The sequence below is a fragment of the Pelmatolapia mariae genome, linkage group LG16_19 (genome assembly GCF_036321145.2).
Source record: "Pelmatolapia mariae isolate MD_Pm_ZW linkage group LG16_19, Pm_UMD_F_2, whole genome shotgun sequence".
NCBI classification, from domain to species: Eukaryota; Metazoa; Chordata; class Actinopteri; order Cichliformes; family Cichlidae; genus Pelmatolapia; species Pelmatolapia mariae.
In genome coordinates, this window is record NC_086241.1 from 44891124 (window position 1) to 44903092 (window position 11969).

The 11969-nt window shown below is 44.6% G+C and overlaps 1 long non-coding RNA gene across 1 annotated transcript; it reads right to left on the minus strand.

Moving 5' to 3' along the window:
• Positions 1-1625: 1625 nt before the first annotated feature.
• Positions 1626-4659, minus strand: LOC134645358 (uncharacterized). The gene is made up of 3 exons (XR_010096548.1): positions 3372-4659; positions 3135-3270; positions 1626-3045 (listed from the first exon to the last, which is right to left on the minus strand). It is a non-coding gene; the product is annotated as an uncharacterized LOC134645358 (long non-coding RNA).
• Between the last annotated feature and the right edge of the window lie 7310 nt (positions 4660-11969).

The window sequence follows — 11969 nt, forward strand, 5'->3', positions numbered from 1 at the left end:
CTCAAAATCTCTGTAGCCTGATTTTTAAAGCTCAAAGAGACCTTAGTGTTGCTAGGGCAGAAAGAGGAAAGAGTTGGTTGCTGCAGATCTGAATAAGAATGATCGGGAAAGTCAGAAGCAAGAAGTGGAGACAAGAATGGAAAGATTTAAGACCACTTTGAAGAAAGGAAATCTGACTCCAGAAGATTTAGCAGAGGCAGAATGTGTCAACATTGATTTTACGCCATATCCATTAAAAGTTGGGACATGCTGTGAAAACTAAGACAAAAATACTGGATAGTAAATGCAAATTCTGCTGCCAGGAAAATCATCTCTCGTTGTATCATGTGTGGACGCAACAGAGGAAAGTTTGTTGAAAAAAAGATGGCAGATCTGCCGAAGATAGAGTCGTGCCAAACACAGCTACATTCACAAATGTTGGAGTGGACTATTTTGGACCTATAAGTGTTAAAAGAGACAAAGTCTCCTTAAAAGGGATGTTCTTTTTACTTGTTTGACCAGTCGTGCAGTACATCTGGAGATTGCACATACACTTAATACAGACTCCTGTATAAATGCTGTGCGGAGGTTCATCTGTAGACGAGGCCCAGTTTCGACCATCAGGTCTGATAATGCTACAAATTTTGTTGGTGCAAATCAAGAGTTTGACTGAGCTGAGCTATGCTAAAATTCAAAATGCTTTTGTTCAGGATGGTGTCAAATGGAGCTTTAACGTCCCAGCAGCCTCTCACCAAGGTGGTGTGTGGGAGCGTCTCATTTGTTCCATAAAGAGTATTTTAGCCTCAATTTTCAAAGAACAAGTTTTGGATGATGAAGGACTCCAAATAGTCTTCTGTGAAGTTGAAGCTCTATTGAACGACAGACCCATTACCAGAGTTTCAGATGACTCAAATGGTCTTGAAGCACTGACACCCAATCACTTGTTGTTGAAAAACAAACCAGTTTTGCCACCAGGACTGTTTGATCCAAGCGATCTTCATGGCAGGAAAAGGTGGAAATGGGTACAATACATGGCAGAGTTGTTCTGGAAAAGATGGCTTGCTGAGTACCTACCTCTGATGAAAGAAGGACAAAAATGGACGAGGACTAAAAGATGTCTTATACCTGGAGATATTATTTGGATTGCAGGCGCTACAGCTCCAAGAGGATCATGGATGATGGCAAAAGTCATCCATGAGCAAACTTCTTTTGCTACTGGAAGCCTCATCTTGAAGAAAATCAGAGTGAATAGCTCCTTTCTTTTTGGAACTTTAAAGTAATTGTGATTGTATGCACAATTAGGGGCCGGAGTGTTGGAGCTATTTGTTCTTTATTTTTTATATTTTGAAATTTGTTAAAGTTTGTTGTTGGTTTACTTATATTTTAGGTTATTCACAAGTTTTATTTGTAGGTTAATACTTGCTTAATTGTTTGGGTTTGTTTTGTTGTTTATCTTGTTAAGTCAGTCAGGAAGAACTGTAGGGCTATTTTTCTCTAAATAAAGAGACTGGTATAGGACCAGTATGCACTGGAGTGAGCCTATGTCTTGTTTATTTTTTACCAGAGCAGAAGAAGCAGCAGGAAGCAACAAAAATTGATCTTTTTATTGCTTGCCAAACTGAATAAATAAACCATAAAATGCAACTTTCAAGTTTGGACAGTCGACTTCTTTTGCCTGCGTACAAGATCTTATCTCAGTGCAGCAGTGGCTTGCGGAATTTTAATTCTTGGATGTTTGGTTGTTCAAACAAAAGGAATCGCCACTACAGTCAGGGAGATTTCTCCAAATGTATTTACTTTGTAAAACATCTTGTGAGAAAAGGTTATTAAAGAAAGAAAAACAGGAACAAACACCAAAAGTCACAGCACCCAAAAATCCCACAAAGAATTCAGAATAATAACGAGGAATTGAGCAACAGCAGCATTCACACAATAATAATAGAATGAACTGAATACAAAAATATATTGATGAACAGACGTTTGTTAGGAAAAAAAACAAAAAAGATAAACTTTGTAATTTTTTTGTTGCACATCTCCTTCTTACCTTCAGAAGACTTTCATTAGCTGCACAAATCAAATTTAAAAATTACAATTTCCAGCTCTGCGTGAATATTTATGAAAGATTTGAACCATTTGCAAATGTTTTTATTTTTGTTTGTTTTTTAATGGATTAATCAAGACAATGTAGTAGTAGTAGTAGTAATAATAATAATAATAATAGCTCATCACCCTCTTTTTAAATCATCAATGAAAAGCTTGTCTTCAATCACACCAGGAATCTACTGATCTCTGCAATGTCTGATCAACATGTGATCTACATTGGTGACTACATGGACAATTTAAATATGTGCATGGATAAGCGTGTCTGCGGCCAAAGTGACCATGGTTTAACCTGTAGTGCTTCAATAACTGAGATCTTGCAGTCTCTTGTGCTGCACACTCTTTACACTTCCATATTCATGTTACTGAATGTCACGGCCCGGTGGACCAGCATGAAGATGATCAGCAGCGTCATTATTTTTCTCTCTCGCGCTCTCTGTCTCGCCAGGACGGAAGTCATGGTGGTTCCTGCCCTCGCCCCACGCACCTATGGAGAGTGAACACCTGTGCCTCATTATCCCTGCCACTACTTAAGTTGAGGAAAGGAAGCTACTCATCGCTGGATCCTTGTATGACTCGCACCAGTGTAGCCCCGGCTCTAAGATTAGTTCATAGCTCTTGTTGATTCTGTGCCTTCGTATTAACTTGTATATAGCTGTACTGCTACTTTTACTTGGATTACAGAGGTCTATAGGGTAGTGCTTCTCCCACTGGCAGTTCATCATGTTGGTTTCATGATGCAGCCTCCTGCAGCGGTAGGCAACCCTACAAAAGTAAACACAAAATGCAGTTTCTCAATCAAAGTGTTTATTATTTATGTTAAGGTGCGTGGCGAGAACGGGGCCCAAATGCAGGACTTTCCCATCCTGCAGGACTGTGCTGGTGGTCCAGGTGTGACAGGAAAACAACTCCAACACTCGACATTTACAAACACTTCGCTCCTGTGACACACTCCTCTCCAAGTTCCTAACAAGACAAGGTACAGAGATCAGATTGGTGAACTCACAGAAACACACGCACAGACTATTTCCACTCAGAGCTGGGACTTCACTTACTTGGTAACTCAATGATCCAGCGTTGACTGAAGCTCAGTCAAACACTTAAGTAGCGGCCAATCTAGACGGAAGACATGTGTGGCGGCTTCAACACGGGAAACACCTTCCGGCCTGATGACGCCCATAAATTGGCACGCTGGAATACACACACACACACACACACACACACACACTTAAAGGGGGAAGCAGGGGACTGGGAGGGGAGACAAAACAAAACACATAGAAAAACATACATACAGGCAGGTCGAACGTAGGAGACTCCCAGACCGTCACAATTTAGCAGGGAAAATTCAAACCTACATCATATATAGAGAAAATAAAGTAAAATGAATATTTTAGAGAGACGGACTGAGAGATAGACAGAGGGAGAGAGATAAATCCCTTTTCAGCACTTATGTCACAGTAAGACAGATATAAAAGCTACTAAACCAGTTCAAGGTTTGCAGCTAAGAAGGTCACACTTAACCTTCCACAGTTCAAGATAGTTTTAGTTAACGCAACTTTGTTCCAAATTACAAACCTAGGTTGTTCTTTAAGATTTACTTCTTGATTTAGGAATCAGATTTAATCTAAAACCTTCAGTTTCAGATTCTACTTATTTAAGAGAATCAAAGAGTCTAAGACCAATCTGTTCTGTGCAGGGCTGATAAAGCCAACGTAGTGCAATGAGCTCATTTAACTTGTGCTCATTACTAATCCCTCTGAGCAGTTTGTGTCTTTCCTTGCATGAGAAATAAACTGTTATCAAAACCCAATTTGGTGCATTGACCCTTTAACACAGAGTTCCTATAGAGAAATCTGGTTTGGCTCAAAACAGGAAAATAACATCAGCATATAACATCACTCAATAGTCAGGGAGGATAAATCACAGGTTCTGACTCCAGCTTGTCGGTCAGGTGAACAACCTGTTTCCTGACTCGGCTCTCCTCCACACAGTCCTCGTTCATAAATATAAAAATTCAATTTCTCCTCATTATAGTTGTTTCTACTTTCAGATCGAAAATGCAGATGAAGAGAAATGATGGAACTATCTGATTCAGTTGTGGCCCGTGGTTATTTGTGAACAATACATGTTGACAGGAAAAAAGCAATCACAAAGTCTGTGTATTCATAATTGAAACAGCTATCAAAAAATATTTGGCATGACGTCTTTGTTCAAAATGAATTCAAGTATTATTTCCTCCCTGTCCATTAGTGCCCTCACGTTGCATGCACCGGTGCAGCTGATGTCAATACTCAACCAAGTATGAGAGGGACTAAAGCTCTGTGGTTTAGATTAGGTGTGGGCACACCCTCACCAGACGTGCCAGCAGCTCTTACATTTAAAGGATGTGAATAAAGTTGTAAAGGAGGCTCACACTTGTTCTAAACTGTTTTTTTTTTTTTAGTTATATTATCTTATCACTTATATCATGTCTCTGGACTGTGGGATGAAGCCAGAGCTCCTGGAGAGAACCCAGACAGCCACGAGGACTCTCTTGCTCTGAGGTGACTGCTGTTCACGGTGCACTAAAGACTCTCAGTTGTCTTTGGATGCTCCTGTTTCTTTCTCCGTATGCAGTTACTGCTCCTCTCTTTTCAAAGACAAATACCAAATAACACGAGAGAAGACTGAATCACTTTAGAACAAGACAAACACTCCTGGTTACTCTGAGGAAATGTCATTACATGATGAATATATTTACCATGTTAGTAAGGGAAACTCGTTTGTGGTGTGTCTCTTCTTGTTTCTCCTTTTCATCAGATTCTTAAAAACAAAAGGCAGAAAAGCAACAATAAAAGTTAAAACCTCAAGAAGTTTTCTAACATTTTGGGACATCATTTCAGAGACAACCTTCAACATTACTTATTACTTACCACTGTGTTGATTCTTGCTGATGTCTGAGATGCAGCAGAGGATAATGTACACTTGGCACTGTCTTTATGGATCCTTAGTTCGTGTTGCACAGATTTACACTTGGCTCTACAATAGATGTTCCTCGTTCAACATCCAGTCCACAGCCCTGCCATATGTCCAACACAGTTCACAGAAGCAGTGCCAAAGTCTTAAAACTATTAAAGAGTCTTCAGAAAATAAGTTCTCTGAGAAAGGCTTCACAGTCTGAAGTGTTTCTTTGGTGGAGTGGGGCTCCTGCTGCTGCTCTCTTCCTCTGTAGCCTTTCTCTTCATGCTCTGTGCAAACCTCTTTAGAAACTGGCAGAGCACCGACATGATAACTCTGCCCTCTGAGCTGGAGTCCGTGATTCTCCAGCGGTTTGTCATCTCAGTGTCTTTTGTGTGATAAACAGCAGGATTGACTCTGGTGACGATGAGGTTGTTGGCATCCAGGCTGTGGACACAGTTCCTCCAGGCTGCCTTCAGCACATAAATATCCACCTTCTCTGGAAGCACTGGAGTCAGGATCTGAGAATGTAAGCGGGACCCTGCAGGCAGCACCATCATACCAGCTGGTGAGTCTGTAGAAGGAGATGGAGTGGTGTTCTCCCTCTGACTCTGCAGCACGGGGTTTAAAAGGTGTCGTAAGCTGCTCTGAGTGAATCAATCCCCTGACTGCGATTGGAGGAAAATCTTGCACCCGGTAACCAGGTCATGGTAAAGGGAGAGGAGCAGATTGTTCATAGAGTCCAAATGGCTGCTGTTTAAAGGACGGTTCCTCAAGTTTGTTGACGACTATCTGACACACACTGACTGGACTCACCAGCTCAGCTACGAGAAAACAGAACGGTCATCTATGTTAATCACAACATAATCAGACAAATTAAGGATTTCAATGTCAAGACACGGCTTTATATCATAATATGCTATTTCCACATGTGGCAACACGAGGTGGAAATAAAGTAATTACTCTTCACAGTTTTAAAAAGACAACGCCACCCTGGGAATTTCACCCAGAGAATACTGGAGGCAACACTAATCACTACGAAGGCAGTTAGGTTTGTTATACTCAATACAGAGACGAGGTTCAATGATAAAATAAATTGACAATTTATTAATTAAAACATTTAAAAGCACAGTCATAAATATCAGTGTATAAGTATGCTAAAAAAGGTATTCAGAGCTGAGGCTTACCAGTGGAGGGCAGGGATGCCACACACAAACTCAAAAAAAAGAAGAAAATACACCAAGACACAAGTGCAGCACACTATCACACACTCACACTAATAAATTAAACAAGGCAGGTGTGTACACTCAGAGGATCCCACCACCAAGGCACCCTGGTCTCCTCCACGTCGGCGCTCCGCATCTGAATAAAAGAAACAAAGAAAATTTTAATATATTGCAACAAAACTAATATGCAGCGCTGGGGGATAACCCAACTGCAGGACCACACTGGTGATCTACAGCTAGAAAAAGGGCCTCCCACCAGTGGCGTAACAAAAAGCCAAACTACAAATCAAATACAGTAAAACAACATACAATCTGGGTAAAACTCTAAAATATGGAGCAAACGGAATCGCCGTATTGCTCCAACTTGCCGTCTGCACGGCTGTAAGTTAATTATCCAGTCAGTCAATCAGTATGCGCGCCAGCCGACCCGCGTGGCATGCATATGGCCGTTGTCAACGCCGACGTCCACTTTAAAGGCTGGCAGCAGTAGGAAGCAAACTTCGCAGCCGGAACAGACAGTAAAAATAAAGTAAAACAAAGCAAAGCATCACAGCAAAGCAGCAGCCCTTCAGTTTGCGTAGCTTGGTGCAACACTAAGGCCCACACTTCCTGCAAAGCATAATAAATAATTACTATAAAAGAACAACAGAAGGCAGAGAGCGTAACAGAAGTTGATTACATACCAAGTAAGCCGTGTCATAAAACGTAAGCGGAATGGCTCAGAGGAGGCTTCTACAGCTACGACCTACAAACAATAGCTGTTTACCACCAAGCAAGGTAATATACACACTACAATGAGTAAACACCTACCAGCTGCGATGGAGGCTTCAGAAGAGTAACTAATCTCAGCAACACCAACAGGAAGTCAGGTGACCAAGAAGGAGATCACAGGTAAGCGATCCAGGGACACTCAAATGGCCACTATTTATACTAGCGCCCCCTAATGGGCCAGGCTGAAAGTGGGTTGGACCGAGGGATAACATTCATCCTGCCACAATCTACCCCTCCTTTTTGCATCGTCGCCCCGACGATGGATTACAAAGACACCCAGGTTAATCCCAAGGCCTAAAAAATGCAGAGACAGCATGTATTCTAGGCTCAGAAATAGAGTTTGCAGCCCCTTGTGCCACCTCCCCTGTTGGTCTTGGGAGATGATGGATGTTTGAATGCTGGCCGGCCGTGGACCGTGTAGTTCTTCGCACAACAATATTTCTTTTATCAGAGCTCGTAGTGGAAACAGGAAGAGAGCTAGATGGAACTGGTGCTGCACTCTGAGTAATTGTACAAGTGGCTGGAACATCGGAAGTTCGGTCTTCTGGTGAGAGCAACAACTCAGAGCTACTTGGAATCACTACTGGGCAGTAAGATGGTGAAACATTTACGTGAGGAGCTCCTATGCTCAGGAATAACAGGTCACTGTCACTTGATGAGTCATGTTCTGGTTCTGCGGATGATATTTCTGGGCCATGTGGGCTACTGCACGGAGCAGGCCCTTCTGGTGGTGTAGGTGCCATTACCACAGCCTTCAGCAAGGTACGATGAACATGCTTCACACTGCTAGGATCATCTGCAGGTGCAATGGTATATACTGCCCCACCTCCTTTAGGTGCCTTCAGGATTCTATATACCGCTGGTTTCCATCGATCTTTGATTTTACATCTCCCTCTTCCACTCAAATCGCGCAGGAACACCAACTGCCCGTCGTTCAATGGTGCCTCTTTCACCTTTTGATCATGGTGCCTCTTTCTGCGGTCGGCAGCCAATTGCAGTCGTTCCTTGGCTCCTTCATGTACAACCTGTAGCCGGGCTTGATGCTCCTGAATCCACTCGTGCCCATCTCCACTGATGGGGTCTGGTACTCTGCCCAACAGAAAGTCCACTGGCAACCTGGGTTCTTGCCCAAACATCAATAAGAATGGAGTTTCCCCAGTAGCCTGATGGGGAGTGGTGTTATAACAGTAGAGTAACTGGGGCAAACATACATTCCAGTCTCTTTTTCTGGATACTGGCAGGGTCCGCAACAAATTGTGCAAAGTCCTATTAAAACGTTCACACTGACCATTTCCAGCCGGATGATAAGGAGTAGTATGGGACTTCTCAATACCATAAAACTTGCAGAGCTGCTGGATCAGGGAGCTTTCAAAGTTACGACCCTGATCGGAATGAATACGGGCAGGTACACCAAACTTCGAAAACCACTCAGTTACAAGAACCTGGGCCACTGTAGCAGCACATTGGTCACGAGTGGGGACAGCCAATGTATACTTGCTGAAAACATCAGTCATTACCAAGACATTCTCCAGCCCATTCCGGGAGGGTTCAAGCAGGGTGTAATCAATGGCCAAGATTTCATTTGGTCGAGAGGCCAACAAATGTCCCATGAAACTTTGAGCTGCAGGTTGGGTGTCTTTTGCAACTTGGCAACGTTCACATCTCTGACACCAGCGAGCTACCTCAGCAGACATACCTGGCCAGTAGCACCGTGAGCGGAGAAGCGCTAGGGTCCTTTCCACACCTTGATGGCCATGGTCCTGATGAACATGAGTCAACACCTGCTCAATTAATGCACTAGGCAGCAAAAGCTGAAGTACCACCTCGGCACCATCAAGGCGATGAACCTGACGATACAGAACTCCATCCCTTTCAATCAGACGATCCCATTGTCGTAGCAGCACCAGAGCAGGTGGGGAAAGCTGCTGCCGCTCCTCAAAGCTGGGTCGCTGCTTCCGTCTCCAGAACACCAGGATCTCCTCTACCACTGGGTCGACCTGTTGGAGGGTATGAAGATCAGGAGTAGTGAGATGGGGCAAAACTGTAATGGCAGCTTGGGATACCTCAACTGGTCCCAGCCGCAAGGCTTGTTGAAGAGGTTCAGGCAAGGCTGTACCAGGAACCATGGCTTTAATTTCCTGAAGATCGGGTGGATGCTGGCGAGATAAAGCGTCTGCATTCTTATTACTCCTTCCTGACCTGTACTTTAAGTCGAAGTCAAACGAAGCGAGCTGAGCTGCCCAGCGCTGTTCAGTAGCCCCAAGTTTAGCAGAAGACAAGTGACTAAGAGGATTGTTGTCGGTGTAAACAATACACTTGTGGCCCAACAAGTACTCTCTAAACTTCTCAGTCATGGCCCACTTAAGTGCCAAAAACTCCAGCTTCATTGAGCTATAATTTAGCATATTGCGCTCAGTAGGCCTCAAACCCCGACTGGCATAGGCTATTGGCCTCACCTTACCTCCCTGCTCCTGGGAGAGCACCGCCCCTAGGCCGCCATGGCTGGCATCCACTTCTAAAATAAAAGGCAAAGAGAAATCTGCATAAGCAAGCACTGGTGCTGTTGTCAGTTTAGTCTTTAATGCCTCAAAACTTTGAGCACACTCTGCAGTCCAGTTCTCCACTACACCATGCTCTGACCTCTTCTTTGATTTTCTGCCTCCCCACTCTGCCACCAGTCTATGCAGAGGTGCCGCCAACTTAGCAAAACCCTCTACAAAACGGCGATAATAGCTGGCAAACCCAAGAAAGGAGCGTAGTTCCGAAACAGTCTTAGGAGGCTGCCAGTTAGCTACCACTTCCACCTTGCTAGGGTCCGTGGAGACGCCCTGATCGGAGATGACGTGGCCCAAGTAGCGAACCTCCCGCTGGAAAAAGGCACATTTGGCAAGCTTTGCTTTCAAACCCTCCTGCTGAAGCCGACCTAGCACCACATCCAGCCGCTCAAGATGTTGCTGTACTGTCGATGAGAAGATTACAATGTCATCAAGATAGAGAAGCAGAGACTGGCACTGTTGATCACCGAAAAGGCGTTGCATTAGTCTCTGGAAGGTGCTAGGGGCATTACAGAGCCCAAATGGCATTCGGTTCCACTCAAATAGGCCGAAAGGAGTACAGAAGGCAGTCTTGGGCCTATCCTCTTCCGTAACTGGGACCTGATTGTAGCCACTTGCTAAATCCATGGTGGAGAACCAACGGGCACCAGTCAGCGCATCTAGGGATTCTTCAATGCGCGGCAGGGGGAATGCATCTTTCCTTGTCTTGTTGTTCAATTGCCGATAATCAACACACATGCGTGGGCTGCCATCCTTTTTCTTAACGAGCACGATGGGAGAAGCATAGGGGCTGCTACTCTCTCTAATCACCTTGGCCCCTAGTAACTGATTAATATGCTCTTTCACAACCTCATACTCTGAAGGGGGGATGCGCCTATAACGCTGCCGCACGGGGATATCATCTAAGAGCGGAATGTCATGGGAGATCAAGTTAGTGCAACCCAAATCAGTGTCATGAGCAGAAAAGACCGAGCTGTATTTCTTAAGGAGAGACCTCACCTGTCCCTGTCCCTCTGCTGACAGTTTAGACAAATCAATTCTTGCCATCTGATCCTGCACAGTAGGGGTTGCGGTGTGAGAGGCCATTGTTGCTACATTCGGGGGTATTTCTGTCACACCAGCAGGCAAACTGACCACGTAAACATCCTCCAGGGTCCCTATAACAGTCCTGGGATGAAGCAAAACCGCCATGGTCCCTACATTAACAACTGGTATGTATGCAGTACCTCTAACCACTCGAACCAATGCAGGGGACGCTAAAAGTCCAGCAGGCAAGTTAACATCATTGGGTTCAAATAACACGGTGGCACCTGAATATTGCTCAGAACAGGTGGCAGCCACTATTTTCATTACACCACCCGGAATGCAACATGCTCGCTTACCTCTCACTCTCACATGGCCAGACAAATCCAGTGGGGCTCTTATACTAACATCATGGCACTTTTGCAGCGCATGCACAAGGGGTTTAGGGGCCTCTGTGACAGAGCCCAAACTAAACAATGCTTCACCATGTTGCCCAAAAAGCTCGTGGTAACACTTCCGAATTACATTCATCCCCAATACACCCGGAACCGTGGAAGGTCCTGCACCTGGAAGATCTTTAACGATCAACACGCCACACTGTGGAAGAAACTTACCACAGAGCTCTACACTTAGCTCGATATAACCAAGGTAGGGAATAGACAAACCATTAGCCGCTTTAAGCTGCAACCAATGACAAGCTTGGAGGCGCTCTTGACCCCAGGACTCAAAATGCTGGCAGAAAAAGCTTTCAGTAATGGTGGAGACCATAGACCCCGTATCAACCAAACAAGATACTTTTACACCGCCCATGTCCACATCTATATGCGGACAGGATGAAATTAATTTGGAGGCTGCCTCTGGACCATTAGAAACAACCCTTGAGCCAATAGACACCCCACCCGAACTGTGGCTCGGCAATACGGAGGGTGCTAGTTTTCCGAAGCCGTATTTAAAGGAGAGTGCCTCCGATTATGCAGAGGGGCCTGCGAAGGTGGCCGGGAACGAGGAACACGTTCCCCATCACACTCCCGAGCAAAATGTCCAGGTTGCTGACAACGTCGGCATATAATGGAATCGCTCCGTCCTGAGCGAGACATTCGATGGGGGCCCTGCAATCGAGCAATGCTCTGAGTGAGCTGATTAAGTTGCTCCTGCTGGCGCTTTAACAATTCCTTCATCTCACTCATTTCAGACAAATGGGTGGACTGGGCTATTCCTGAAGGACCACTATGGACCCCATACTGAATGCCATAGACAGAAGGGACAGAACTGCTTCTATGTCTAACACCACTAGGCAACCCTTCACGTTCCCACCTAATAGCTTCCCCTCTAATCTCCAGCAATGTCAGTGTTGGCTGCCTCCTTACTAGCTGCTTTA